A 16,036-nucleotide genomic window follows, 5' to 3' on the forward strand; every position below is an offset into this window, starting at 1 on the left:
AGGTTGTCAGGACTTTCTTATATCTTATTTGCGCGTTTGTTGAAACCCTTTGCGACATAAAATTGTCCATGAGAGAAGCAATCTTCTCTAAGATCTAGTCCAGCCAGCTTCAAAGTCTGCCCCTGCGATTTATTTATAGTTATTGCAAAGCAAACTTTTAGAGGGAATTGTAGCCTTTTAAACTGAAACGGCAGACTGGATGGTATTAATGGGATCCTGGGTATAAACACTGTTTTCCCCTTCGCGGATCCCGTAAATACTGTTGCTTCGATTACATTCTTATGAAGACCTTTTATCTGCAATCGTGTTCCATTGCATAACTTTAGGGTCTTAAATTTCTCAATAACATTACGGGTGCTCCTAAGAGACAGATTATGCTGAGGAATTCCTGGAGGATTCAAAGAATTTAAAATTTCAATAGGGTAATGAACAGCAGTATCAGCATCAGGAACAGAGTCGACCGATTTATAGAAGACCATCGTTCTAAACCATCAAATGAGTTTAGCAATAAATTATTAATAGTGGTTGCTCTTTCATTTTTCGTTGTCAAAATGGCGCGCTCAGATAGCCAATCTAAGCTTTTACTTGATATGTTAGAAATGTCAGGAAATATTTTGGATGTAAGATCTTAAACGTTTTTGACTACATTTCCTAAGCGTGATGTTATAACTATTTTTCCATCAACTGTTGGATGGACGCCATTCCCAATTTGTAAAAGAGTTTCGGCAAAAATTCCTGCGGAAACAGTTCCGTTGCAGTTAAGTGCACTCGCATATTTTTCGTGAGCGCTAGTTTTTTTATCTGTGGCCATAAAAATGAAGATTTTAAACAGGCCTTTATTTCGTCAGCTCTTGCAACTCTTGGCACAACAGGAAGGGTTTTGGCGAAAGTCTCCAGCTAGCAGGACTGTAATACCACCTATCAACATAGTATTCTCATTAATATCTTGCAGGGTTCTATTTATGGCTTCAAGCCCACCATTATGTGACATGGTGGACTCATCCCAAACAATTAACTTACAATCTTTAAACACCGCAGCCATATTACATTGCTTTGAACTAGAGCAATTAGGTGTTTCTAAATAAACTAAATCCAAAGGAAGTTTAATATGTATAATAATAAAAATAGCCCTCTTCTAATTGCCTGCTTCTCACTCCCAAAAATCGAATTGTGGCAAAGGAGAGCAAGTGTATTTTTTGCATACGCCTCTTCTAATACTTGCGATATTAATTTGTTAAATCGTCGATAAAAATATATATCTCCTTTTTAGATTCCTTAAAAACATATATTAAATTCAGATTGATTAAACAAATATAATAAATGAATGTGATCCATGTAAAAATGGTGAATTTGTAAATTTTTTTATCAGTTACAATGTTATCAATGCAATTTTAATTTGCGCACAACTTGTTTGTAAATTGTAATTTGCTGTTTTAAAATTTGTGGTTTTGAATGAAACGAAAACATTTGTAGGTATACACAAAAGTAGTGAAGTAACTTTTTATTTTCCGATTCCACATTTGATTGATAATTATTAAAATTAAACTCGTCAAATTTTGCATTAGCTGAAAGGAAATGAATAATTTTATTTGTATTTGAGCACATTATCGACTTTCAAGTAGAAACATAAACACACAATTAGGGTGTTCAATTGCGTTGCAAACTTTGTAAAGTGTAAAAGTGTAAATCAATTCCAACAACAATTTCTATACAAAATAGTTTTCAAAAGTAGGCCTTCAAATGTTAATGTTAATGTTAATATGATCAGAAAGCCCCCCACACTGTTGAATAAAAAAACACGAACACACAAAATAAATTTTTCGTGAACCGAACCGAATATCAAAAAAAAAAGTTCCGGTTCGGTTCCGGTTCAATTATAAAAAAATTCGGGGCTCCGGTTTATGGTTCGGTTCGTTTTCTAAAAAAAAGTGAACCACTCCGGTTCGGAGTGGTTCAGCTCCGGAGTGGTTCACAGCCCTGCTGACTATTGTTCGAAAATCATATTGATCGGAACAAATTTTAACTTAAATTGCCCTTTTCCCCTCCCCCTTCCGCAAAGCACTACCCCTACCCCTCATCAGTTTTCTTGGCTGCTGCTCTCTCGGCCGTCGCTCTCTTGGCATCCGCTCTCTGGGTTTCGCTCTCTCGGCGGGCTCCCACAAAATGCAACGCAATAACTTAGGAAATCAAAATAAATTCGTTAAAAATACTTTAAAAAAATGATAAAAACTTAAAAAATTAAACTTAAGCATTTGGGCCATAGAATAACCATTTACCAAAAAATCATCTCGATCGGAGCAGCGGTTTAGATTTTTTAAATCGAAAAGTTAATTTTAAATGTAGCCCCCAAATTATGGGGGATATCGAAATTTCTTTTAGATTTCTAATTAGGCCCTTTCAAGACCTAAAATTCTGCAAAATCAAAATTTCGAAAGTCCAACTACTTTAGAAGCTAAGCTTAAGTAAATCTAATGATTTTTTGCTCTAAATATGGATATTGGAGCTGTTTGGGGCCACTGAGGGGACATGTCGGACCTTAGTGGGCGCCTACGCCCCCAATGGAATACTGTGAAAAAATTTGGCTGCTCTAGCTCTTATGGTTTAGGCTGTGGTCGTATCCCCCTAAAAATCGGTCTTTCATCTTTTCTATGGGAGCTATAAGATATAGTTTTCTGATCCGGACGGTTCCGACTTATATACTACCTGCAACAGAAAGAATGCTTTTGAGAAAGTTTCAAGCCGATAGCTTCAAAACTGAGAGACTTGTTTGCGTAGAAACAGACGGACAGACGGACGGACATGGCTAGATCGACTCGTCCAGTGATGCTGATCAAGAATATATATACTTTATGGGGTCGGAAACGTCTCCTTCAATGCGTTGCAAACTTCTTACTGAAATCATAATACCCTCTGCAAGGGTATAAAAAATGTTTCCTTCCTATACTTACATACTTTGACTTCACTTTTTCTAGGTAAAACTTGTTTGTCACCTTGACCCACCTTATCATCACTAAAGTCCAAACGATTCTTACCTTTCTCACCTTCACCCTTCCCTTACATCACCATGGATGGCAGTTTATGTAGTGACGAAGCGCACAAGGAGAGTGTGCGAAGGCGACTACTATATATACACAAAGAAATGAAAATCTGCTGTGATTGTCCGATCATAATGAGTGATACACCAATCGAAAAGTATCGCATACTTTCAGAAAATCAATCGGCTTGGAAGAGAGAGCGGAGAAAGTAAAAAAGTGAAAATTTCGAATTTTGGAGCTGTTGGGGCCGGTGGGGATAAATGCCTCCCCACAATGTTTAATTGTTTTCCTATTAAAAATACCCTTCGAATGAGGGGTCACATGATAAAATCCGATGCTCCGTTCAAAAGCTATAGCCAAAACACGGTTGGCAGATTTGGCTCAAAAGAGCCAATTTTGGCTCTTTTTTTCGCGTTGGCTCTTTGGCCCATTTTTATTGAATTTGGCTCTTTTTTAAAAATAGCGATATAACATATTTTAAAGTTGAAAAAAACGAAAACATTTTTTAATTAATCTTTTTTTTTTGCAATTTTAAAAATGATTAATGTCTGAAACCCAAAAGTGCCAGATCGAAACTAAATTGTTTCGCTGGTATGGTAATTTGGTGTATGGTAAAAAGTTGGCAGTTTTTTATTCAAATTGGCTAATTTTTAGTCTTTTTTTGGCTCATAAAAAATTTTTGAATTGGCAACCGTGAGCCAAAATAAGATTTTCTTCTTCTTCCCAAATTGAAAATGTAATTCTGTTTGTGAGTTTGTCCCAAAACGTCGGTTTAAAGTCCTGCAAATTTTATATGGTGTTAAACAGGTCGCTAGTTTAGCGGAAAAAATAGCTCAATTTTGTAAGCCCATAACTTGCGAAATACTTACGCTACATACTTGTAGTATACTTCATATTAAAGGTATTTTGAAGTTCAACAAACGCCTTCTTAACACTATTTATGTACATGCAATAGTTAGAAACTTATGCACAAAACTATTTTTTTTTAACTTTATTTTTATTTTATTTTTTACAAAAAACACTTTAACAATTTTCTTTAAAACTTTAAACTATATAGTTCATGAAGTTCCTTAAATTTTGGTATATAACACATTATTGTAAAAACTCACGTTTAAAAGTTATTAAGAAACGAAAGAAAAAAATTCTCGAGTGCCGACTAACATTTCTCGAACAGATAAAGTCCCTGCTAAGGTATTTTGGCTTTCTCGAGCATCAATGTGAGAGCTAACTTTGACAGGGACTCGGAGTCCCTGTTAAGTGTTTTCGGCTCGATAGAATGACAGCTGATTTTCCAAAGCCAACTAAGAAGAAGAAACGAAATCACAGCTGACCTTTCCTTTAAATTATACCCAAACAGCTAATGAAATAATCGAATCACGCCCTTTTTTGCGCTTTACACCATAATTCTGTGCGTTAACAGCACTCTGTAATTGTTTCTCGTTCAGATAAATTAAAGCAGTCGAGAAAGCGGATTTGCTTTTACGAACAGTTTATCTGGTCTTTAAGTTTTTCGGACAGATAGGTATTATGTACTTTGACAGGAACTCGAGAAACCGGCCCTAACTCTTTCAAAGCATTTAATTTTGTGCGTGGGTGTCCAAACTGCATTTTAATTTCATGGAATCAGTTAATTTGCATTTACCAGTTCCATATAGGAATCTTTTGTTCTACGACTTTTGGAAAAACACGTTACTTTAGCGGGAAAAAAACTAAAAATAGCTACATTTCGTTAGTTTCTTAGTTCTACACTACTAAAGCTACAGACATGTGCTATACCTCGCTAAAAAGGTATTTTGAAATACTTCAACGCCTTTTTAACTTAATTCGTTTAAATCAGAGCTTGCAAGGTTCGGTCAACCTTTTCAAAGTGTTAGGAAAAAACCTGTCACAAAAAACCCTATGCCAACTGGGAGTGAGCTTATTAGATGTTACGCTCAGAGCAAAACCCTTTTTTCAGAGTTATTTCGGTTTCGGTTTCTACTGACTACTTTGCTCGGTCTGTTAAGGAAAACGGTCTTTTGTGAATGTATGAGTGTGTATGTGTGACCTGTTCAGTAATGCTTCAGTCAGTTTTGATTATTAAAATTCAAAAGGGTAAGGAAAAATACGTAATGTGTACTTTCTAAAGCTGAATCTGTAAGATTAGCCCATTTACCATTAAATTCCAATGTTCTACATATTTTAAATAATTTACGATCCCAAAACTCCACTTTTGGCATATCTATCTTATGTAGTAATTAATAACCAAATCCACGTAATAAGAAGCGAATCTTTTAAGCTGCAAGAAAAATTAGAGCTTTTTAACAGGTTAAACCTCCTTTAGCAGTTTCAAATTTTGTTTATGTAGCTTTAAATCTATTCCTAACCATTTAAGAATATCTTCACAACATTATTTGGTTTTATTCAAAATATTTCGAAAGATTTGAAGGAACGCGCGATCCATTTTGTAGGAATAGGCTTGGTTGGTATACTTTGAGCCATTTTTTATCTTTAGACTTATGGTAGTTCTCATTTATTCTTATGGTATAGCTCATTTGAAAGGTAATTCGTTTCTTTATGGCATTTTTTATTAAAGATAGTTCCTTATATAGTCAATTAATATATTGAAGCAAACAAAAAAATAGCAGCTAACCTAAATTCAGAATACAATTTTATATACATTTATATGTACATTGTACAATGCAATTTTATAATTATCTTGATTTCTTGTGTAAAATTTATGCACATATCACAGCAGGCCTATACTTTTTCCTTTCGAGAGAAAACCCATTTTTTTGACTTTTATTTAACAGTAGTCTTTCAGAAACCCTTTTAGGTGACTGTTAACTTAAAAGGGTCTCACCGAGTGGTTATTGAAAGACCGATTGCTTTGTTCGGTTGAGCCGAACGGTCGGACCGAAACCGACAAACTAAACTAAACAAAACTAAACAAAAAAGGAAGCTACCTTCGGCCAGCCGAAGCTTATATACCCTTGTAGATAAAGTAATGCTTACTCGGCGCAGTTCCAGGGATTCCAGATTCAGTGTTTATATATTAATTTTGTTTATACATAAGTAGTCAAGAATCAAAACGCCTACTTCTTACAAAGTTACAATGAATTTTCTTATATTTGTTTTAATATTCCTATGAAAGCCTTAAGATATAGTGGTCCGATCCGGCTCGCTCCGACATATGTACTACCTGCAATAGAAAGAAGACTTTTGGGAAAGTTTCATCGCGATAGCTTTAAAACTGAGAGACTAGTTCGCATAGAAACGGACAGACGGACAGACGGATAGACGGACATGGCTAGATAGACTCGGCTATTGGTGCTGATCAAGAATATATATACTTTATGCGGTCGGAAACGTCTCCTTCACTGCGTTGCAAACATCTGACTGAAATTATAATACCCTCTACAAGGGTATAAAAATGGTTCCGCTCAGAGAGAGAGTTTGTGAGCAACATTTTTTTCGGTTTTGTCAAGAATAAACTGCCTTAGGAAAATACAATAGTTTTAAAATTATGATTGACTAATTTAAATTTAAATGTATTAGCTCCTATGAAAGCAAAAGTAAACAAACAAAAACTTCTGTAATAAAAACACCTCCTAACGAGGTAAAAAACTAGTGACGATCGCACCTTCAACATACAAAAGTTTTGATATCAACATTTGTGACGAAAAATTATTGCAGTCGTCATTAAATACACTTTCTAAAATTTTCTCATTCGGCACGCCTGTGAAGAGTGAAGAAGAAAAAGGTTGGAATAGTTTGCTAGGGCAGGCAGAATCAGAAAATTTTACAAAGTGTATGTAATGACGAATGTAATAATTTTTCGTCACAAATGTTGATATCAAAACTTTTGTATGTTGAAGGTGCGATCGTCACTAGTTTATTACCTCGTTAAGAGATGTTTTATTTGATATATTATACGAGCTATACCCGGAGCGACTTCGTTCGCTTGAAATGAGTTTGGAGTTAGGAAATTAGGTTGTGAGAACTTTGTTATTTGCGCGTTTTTTGAAAACCTTTGTGTAAACAATCTTTGTGGATCTTTCAAGAGACAGAATCAGAAGGCTACTGGCAGAGATATATAATAAACTACCAGGGTTGGAAGCCCGCAGCTTCGCCTGCGGAAATTAAAATTGAAAAATTAGCATAAATTTATATTGGGTTTTTATTTTAAATTAAAAAAATTCCTCTTTTTGGCCTATAAGCCGAGAAAAGATTTTATCATAACTTTTTTCCTTTATTTTCTATAAAAACAACAGTATATTGTCCTATGCAAACTACTTAAGAAATATTAAAAAACTTGCAAAAATGAATCCTAAAAGTCTTATTGCTTGCGTAAGTTATCAGCTGCACAAAACAGAAACAAAGAAATCCATACATTAATTATACCCGTTACTCGTAGAGTAAAAGGGTATATTGTATTCGTGTAAAAGTATGTAACAGCTAGAAGGAAGTATTTGCGACCCTATAAAGTATATATATTCTTGATCAGGGTCACTAGCCGAGTCGATATAGCCATGTCCGTCTGTCCGTCAGTCTGTCTGTCAGTCCGTATGAACGCTGAGATCTCGGAAACTATAAAAGCTAGACGATTGACATTTTGCATGCAGATTCTAGGAGTTCCTACGCAGCGCAAGTTTGTTTCAAACGGGTGCCACGCCCCCTCTAATGCCCACAATCGCTTATATACGATTTTAAAAATTTCAATATTTCGCAAAAAGTAAAAATGCAGTTTTATTGTGTTTATCAATACCTATCGAAATGTAGAAGAAATTTTGTAAATCGGACCATTCCCTAAAAAGTTACGGCGGATCAAAGTTTTTATCTCCATCTCCTTCGCACTCCCTTTAGCTGAGTAACGGGTATCTGATAGTCGGGGCACCCGACGGATTATTTGACATGAAGAATTCGCGGACTAGTTGACCTTAAGTATACCCGTATCACTCTACCTGAAGATTTCGCGAATTATAAGACGTTAAGAATTGGCGGATTATTTGACACATAGCTGAAAATTTATCTTAAATATAACCATGATAAATAAATATCAGAAACAAATATTTTTCACAAAATCAACTTTTAATGTTGACAATGAACCCTATGAGCTACTAGGTGAGCTATACCAGTCAGCTGATAAGCTATAGGAGTCACTTCATTTCTTATGAGTTAAGTAGGTCATGGCTTATAGTATGAGCCATGTTTCATAGGAGTCATGAGCTATAGGAGTCATGACTTAAAAAGCATAGATAGATCGAATGGCTCATGAAATCAAAGGGAGCTATGACACCAATCATGCAGGGCTCCAACATAAAAGCCACAAAATGAGTTTTTTATAAACACAATCCCTAGATTTTTTTTATATTCCATTATTAACAACTATGATTATCTAAACTAACAATATATTGACTATTCGTGATTAGGGGCGACATCGCACGATACCGCTGCTCCTCTCCTTTCCCTCTCCAGCGATCGCAGCGTCCGCAAAACGCTAGCTGCGAATGCTGCTGCTGCCTTCCACGTCCTTTGATTCCCTATCATCAAGGGAACGAGGGTTTCAGGTAGGACTCTTGCCCCGGATATCTCCTCCAGCCCTTGGCGCTCGTGGTTGAACCGGTGGCACTCAGGCCAGTTGCTGACACTCTGCATTCTGGCCCTCGGATCTTCTTGGATGATACTCAGGGTGGTACGGATATCCTTGGATTCCCGTACCAGTTCTCCCAGTGGGACTTGGCCAGAGATAACTAGAACCGCATCGTCAGAGATGGTTCTAAAGGCGCACGATTTTCTGATAGCCACAGACGATATGTCGAGTTGACCTCTCGCATGTAACTATCCTTGGCCGTGACAGCGTACAGCAATTGTGACTTGACCACGCTCGCGAGGAGTATCCTCTTGTCCTGTTTCGGTCCCTTTTGTGTTCAGCAGAATCCTGCAAAGCGATCTTGTCGTCTCCCTCGCTTTCTTGTTCGAGTACTCGAGGTGCTCGCGGAACGACATTCGCGTGTCTAGCATCACTCCCAGATACTTCAGGGCACGCTGAGCCTGAATTGTAGTCCCACCGACCAGGATCTCCGCCGTCTCCTCCACTCTCCTGTTCGAGATTAGGACAGCCTCTGTTTTCTGTGCTGCCAGTTCCAAACCACAGAAAGCCACGCCTCCATTGCTTGGGTCGCCCTGTTGGCAGCCGCGACTATAGTTGGCACATGCTTGAAAGCCACATCCAGCGCCACGTCATCGGCGAAGCCGACTATGCTGGTGTTGCTTGCCATTGGGAGCCTAACGGCACCGTCGTACACGGTGTTCCACAGCAGTGCCCCGAGCACCGAGCCCTGTGGAACTCCGGCAGTGACCTCGTAGATCCTTGGTCCGGATGAGGTGTCGATGGACAGCTGCCTTTTGCTGAGGTAGCTGTGGACTACGTTCAGCAAGTACCCGGGGATGTTGAAGGACCTTAGTGACTCCAGCGTCCTTCCCCAATCGGCCGTGTTGAACGCTTTCCGGATGTCGAGTGTCACTACAAGGCAATACTCCTTCGTCCCTCCCTTCCATCTTGTGCCTGCGATGGCTTCAGCCGCAATCCTGGTTACTTTACCGATCGCATCTAGGGTTGATCTTCTCTTTCGGAACCCATATTGGCTGGGAGAAAGTATTCCGGCGCTCTCAAGGGCGGTGTTCAGCCTTGTTGCTATGACCCTCTCGCAGACCTTCCCGATGCTGTCCAACAGACAGATGGGCCTGTACGACAAGGGTTCTCCCGCTGGCTTGCCCGGCTTCGAGAGTAGCAGAAGTTTTTGGCGCTTCCAACACTCGGGAAAGGTCCTTTTCACTAGGCACTTGTTAAACAAATCTGCTACTGCCTTCGTCTGAAGAGAGAGCAGGGCCTTCACTGCTCCGTTCGGGACTGAATCCGGTATGGTAATTTGGTGTATGGTAAAAAGTTGGCTGTTTATACCCGTTACTCGTAGAGTAAAAGGGTATATTGTATTCGTGCAAAAGTATGTAACAGCTAGAAGGAAGCGTTTCCGACCCCATAAAGTATATATATTCTTGATCAGGGTCACTAGCCGAGTCGATCTAGCCATGTCCGTCTGTCCGTCTGTCTGTCCGTCTGTCTGTCTGTCTGTCTGTCTGTCCGTATGAACGCTGAGATCTCAGAAACTACAAAAGCTAGAAGGTTGAGATTTTCCACACATATTCTTGGGCTTCCTACGCAGCGCAAGTTTATTTCAGACGAGAGCAACGCCCCCTCTAACGCCCACAATCGCCCACTAACGATTTTAAAATGTGCCTGGCGGTCACACCTTTAAAGATTTCCGAGAAGTATAAATGCAATTTTGTTGTGTTTATTTATACCTATCGAAATGTAAAAGACATTTTTTAAATCGGACCATTCATTAAAAAGTTATACGCAATCCAAAAATATATATCCATCTCCCTCGCACTCCCTTTAGCCGAGTGACGGGTATTAGATAGTCGGGACACGAACCCGACTATAGCGTTCCCTCTTGTTTTTATTCAAATTGGCTAATTTTTAGTCTTTTTTTGGCTCATAAAAAATTTTTGAATTGGCAACCGTGAAATAAGATTTTCTTCTTCTTCCCAAATTGAAAATGTAATTCTGTTTATGAGTTTGTCCCAAAACGTCGGTTTAAAGTCCTGCAAATTTTATATGGTGTTAAACAGGTCGATATAAGAAACATTAGCTCTACTACTTTTGGAAAAACTCGCTAGTTTAGCGGAAAAAATAGCAAAAAACACTTTTACAATTTTCTTTAAAACTTTAAACCATATAGTTCATGAAGTTCCTTAAATTTTGGTATATAACACATTATTGTAAAAACTCACGTTTAAAAGTTATTAAGAAACGAAAGAAAAAAATTCTCGAGTGCCGACTAACATTTCTCGAACAGATAAAGTCCCTGCTAAGGTATTTTGGCTTTCTCGAGCATCAATGTGAGAGCTAACTTTGACAGGGACTCGGAGTCCCTGTTAAGTGTTTTCGGCTCGATAGAATGACAGCTGATTTTCCAAAGCCAACTAAGAAGAAGAAACGAAATCACAGCTGACCTTTCCTTTAAATTATACCCAAACAGCTGATGAAATAATCGAATCACGCCCTTTTTTGCGCTTTACACCATAATTCTGTGCGTTAACAGCACTCTGTAATTGTTTCTCGTTCAGATAAATTAAAGCAGTCCAGAAAGCGGATTTGCTTTTACGAACAGTTTTTCTGGTCTTTAAGTTTTTCGGACAGATAGGTATTATGTACTTTGACAGGGACTCGAGAAACCGGCCCTAACTCTTTCAAAGCATTTAATTTTGTGCGTGGGTGTCCAAACTGCATTTTAATTTCATGGAATCAGTTAATTTGCATTTAACAGTTCCATATAGGAATCTTTTGTTCTACGACTTTTGGAAAAACACGTTACTTTAGCGGGAAAAAAACTAAAAATAGCTACATTTCGTTAGTTTCTTAGTTCTACACTACTAAAGCTACAGACATGTGCTATACCTCGCTAAAAAGGTATTTTGAAATACTTCAACGCCTTTTTAACTTAATTCGTTTAAATCAGAGCTTGCAAGGTTCGGTCAACCTTTTCAAAGTGTTAGGAAAAAACCTGTCACAAAAAACCCTATGCCAACTGGGAGTGAGCTTATTAGATGTTACGCTCAGAGCAAAACCCTTTTTTCAGAGTTATTTCGGTTTCGGTTTCTACTGACTACTTTGCTCGGTCTGTTAAGGAAAACGGTCTTTTGTGAATGTATGAGTGTGTATGTGTGACCTGTTCAGTAATGCTTCAGTCAGTTTTGATTATTAAAATTCAAAAGGGTAAGGAAAAATACGTAATGTGTACTTTCTAAAGCTGAATCTGTAAGATTAGCCCATTTACCATTAAATTCCAATATTCTACATATTTTAAATAATTTACGATCCCAAAACTCCACTTTTGGCATATCTATCTTATGTAGTAATTAATAACCAAATCCACGTAATAAGAAGCGAATCTTTTAAGCTGCAAGAAAAATTAGAGCTTTTTAACAGGTTAAACCTCCTTTAGCAGTTTCAAATTTTGTTTATGTAGCTTTAAATCAATTCCTAACTATTTAAGAATATCTTCACAACATTATTTGGTTTTATTCAAAATATTTCGAAAGATTTGAAGGAACGCGCGATCCATTTTGTAGGAATAGGCTTGGTTGGTATACTTTGAGCCATTTTTTATCTTAAGACTTATGGTAGTTCTCATTTATTCTTATGGTATAGCTCATTTGAAAGGTAATTCGTTTCTTTATGGCATTTCTTATTAAAGATAGTTCCTTATATAGTCAATAAATATATTGAAGCAAACAAAAAAATAGCAGCTAACCTAAATTCAGAATACAATTTTATATACATTTATATGTACATTGTACAATGCAATTTTATAATTATCTTGATTTCTTGTGTAAAATTTATGCACATATCACAGCAGGCCTTTTTGACTTTTATTTAACAGTAGTCTTTCAGAAACCCTTTTAGGTGACTGTTAACTTAAAAGGGTTTCACCGAGTGGTTATTGAAAGACCGATTGCTTTGTTCGGTTGAGCCGAACGGTCGGACCGAAACCGACAAGCAAAACTAAAAAATGGTTCCGCTCAGAGAGAGAGTTTGTGAGCAACATTTTTTTCGGTTTTGTCAAGATTAAACTGCCTTAGGAAAATCGGTTGACAGTTATTTGCAAGCTGTGGTTTAAATACAATAGTTTTAAAATTATGATTGACTAATTTAAATTTAAATGTATTAGCTCCTATGAAAGCAAAAGTAAACAAACAAAAACTTGTGAAATAAAAACACCTCCTAACGAGGTAAAAAACTAGTGACGATCGCACCTTCAACATACAAAAGTTTTGATATCAACATTTGTGACGAAAAATTATTGCAGTCGTCATAAAATACACTTTCTAAAATTTTCTCATTCGGCACGCCTGTGAAGAGTGAAGAAGAAAAAGGTTGGAATAGTTTGCTAGGGCAGGCAGAATCAGAAAATTTTACAAAGTGTATGTAATGACGAATGTAATAATTTTTCGTCACAAATGTTGATATCAAAACTTTTGTATGTTGAAGGTGCGATCGTCACTAGTTTATTACCTCGTTAAGAGATGTTTTATTTGATATATATGTATATACGAGTATGTATATACGAGCTATACCCGGAGCGACTTCGTTCGCTTGAAATGAGTTTGGAGTTAGGAAATTAGGTTGTGAGAACTTTGTTATTTGCGCGTTTTTTGAAAACCTTTGTGTAAACAATCTTTGTGGATCTTTCAAGAGACAGAATCAGAAGGCTACTGGCAAAGCTATATAATAAACTACCAGGGTTGGAAGCCCGCAGCTTCGCCTGCGGAAATTAAAATTGAAAAATTAGCATAAATTTATATTGGGTTTTTATTTTAAATTAAAAAAATTCCTCTTTTTAGCCTATAAGCCGAGAAAAGATTTTATCATAACTTTTTTCCTTTATTTTCTATAAAAACAACAGTATATTGTCCTATGCAAACTACTTAAGAAATATTAAAAAACTTGCAAAAATGAATCCTAAAAGTCTTATTGCTTGCGTAAGTTATCAGCTGCACAAAACAGAAACAAAGAAATCCATTCATTAATTATACCCGTTACTCGTAGAGTAAAAGGGTATATTGTATTCGTGTAAAAGTATGTAACAGCTAGAAGGAAGTATTTGCGACCCTATAAAGTATATATATTCTTGATCAGGGTCACTAGCCGAGTCGATATAGCCATGTCCGTCTGTCCGTCAGTCTGTCTGTCAGTCCGTATGAACGCTGAGATCTCGGAAACTATAAAAGCTAGACGATTGACATTTTGCATGCAGATTCTAGGAGTTCCTACGCAGCGCAAGTTTTTCAAACGGGTGCCACGCCCCCTCTAATGCTCACAATCGCTTATATACGATTTTAAAAATTTCAATATTTCGCAACAAATAAAAATGCAGTTTTATTGTGTTTATCAATACCTATCGTAACATAAAAGGTTATTTAAAGGTTAATTAAAGGTAATGTATAGACCAAATATTACAAATCAAAACAGCATTATAAAATTTTTATTCCAAAGAATAAAAATTGCTTTATTAAGAGGTTAATGTTAAAATTTCTCAGAACAATATTATAAATTTTTTTTTTTTTAATTATAGAACAAACATAGCTTATTAGAGGTTAATGTTAAAATTTCCAAAAACAATATTATAAATTTTTTATTTTAAAGAACAATTAAAATGTTTTCTTCGAATTACATTCAATTTGCTTACTTTCTTCTATATTTAGTGGTATAGTTTGTACATAACTATTTATACCACCCTCTAATATATAGATTTTATTATCATCATTACTTAAAGGAATTGATTTTATATATTCATCATTATCCTTATCTAAATTTAAAGGAATAGTTTGTATGTAGTTACTTATTCCACCTTCGACAAGAATAGATTCCTCCTCACTAGGTGATCTTGTAATGCATGGCTCTGGATTATCCTCATCGAAAATATTCACATCATGGTCATCATCATCATCATCATCGTCATCTTCATCATACGAACCCAGAGCGTCGTCTTTAACCTCTTTTTTGTTAGGGTTTTGAAATTCTGAAAATATAAATATTATTAGTATAAATATTATTTTATATATGTATATTTATTAATCAACTCACCTTTTTGTACTCCACTTGAAATAGTATTATTAACCTCTTTTTTGTTAAGGTTTTGAAATTCTGAAAATATAAATATTATTAGTATAAATATTATTTTATATATGTATATTTATTAATCAACTCACCTTGTTGTACTCCACTCGAAATAGTATTATTAACCTCTTTTTTGTTAAAGTTTTGAAATTCTGAAAATATAAATATTATTAGTATAAATATTATTTTATATATATGTATATTTATTATTCAACTCACCTTTTTGTACTCCACTCGAAATAGTATTAGCAACTTCTTTATTTAAATTCTGCAAAAACAAACATATTTCCCTACTCAATCAGATTATAGTATCACTATTAGTTATTTTGAAGTCATTAATGTCATTAATTAGAATTGTATCTGTACTAATCTCACTTTCTTTTTTATTTAAATACTCAGTTAGCATTTGAGATTCTATATTTCTCTTTCTCAAATATATTGCATTAATTTTTTCTGCTGTTTCAATACCTATTTAATTTATTTGTGGGTCATCTCCAAGATATCCTGGTTCTACATCTCCAATCTCTTCCCTTTTACTCTCTTGCATAGAAATAATATCAGCATCTTTCGAAATTCTTTCATATACTTTCCTATCTTTCTGTCTCTCTGCATGTATTAGTGCATGTGTTAGAACTTCAGCAAATTCAAAGCAATTTATTCTTATTGTTGCTAGGGGAGGACTAATATTTCGTTTAGATTTTCGTTGCTGGTGGCGGTGGTGGTGGTGGGGAGTAGTTATATGTTTTGAATTCCTACGTTTAGATTTATTTACACTACGTTTAAAATTCAATCTTCTATATATATTATTGTAGTGACATTTAACACCTACCGTAGCACTTTTATATTTTACGGTGAAGAATCTATTTAACCCCCTTCTTCCTAAATCCAGATGCCCCCCTATTTTCCTTTCATTCTCAATTAATTGCTTTTTAAAATTCTCTATTATTCCTCTCTTTGTAAATTCTATTTCAGTGTTATGCATGTTTACAGTGTTTTATGTTACAGTATGTAGAAGAAATTTTGTAAATCGGACCATTCCTTAAAAAGTTACGGCGGATCAAAGTTTTTATCTCCATCTCCTTCGCACTCCCTTTAGCTGAGTAACGGGTATCTGATAGTCGGGGCACCCGACGGATTATTTGACATGAAGAACTCGCGGACTAGTTGACCTTAAGTATACCCGTATCACTCTACCTGAAGATTTCGCGAATTATAAGACGTTAAGAATTGGCGGATTATTTGACACATAGCTGAAAATTTATCTTAAATATAACCA

At 36.0% G+C, this 16,036-nt stretch overlaps 1 long non-coding RNA gene across 1 annotated transcript; it reads right to left on the bottom strand.

Annotated features, from left to right (window-relative positions):
• Nucleotides 1–14,243: 14,243 nt before the first annotated feature.
• On the bottom strand, nt 14,244–15,752 carry LOC123002891 (uncharacterized). The gene is made up of 4 exons (XR_011420664.1): nt 14,980–15,752; nt 14,853–14,912; nt 14,728–14,787; nt 14,244–14,662 (listed from the first exon to the last, which is right to left on the bottom strand). It is a non-coding gene; the product is annotated as an uncharacterized lncRNA (long non-coding RNA).
• Nucleotides 15,753–16,036: the final 284 nt, after the last annotated feature.

Source organism: Drosophila takahashii, chromosome 2L, assembly GCF_030179915.1.
Source record: "Drosophila takahashii strain IR98-3 E-12201 chromosome 2L, DtakHiC1v2, whole genome shotgun sequence".
NCBI lineage: Eukaryota > Metazoa > Arthropoda > Insecta > Diptera > Drosophilidae > Drosophila > Drosophila takahashii.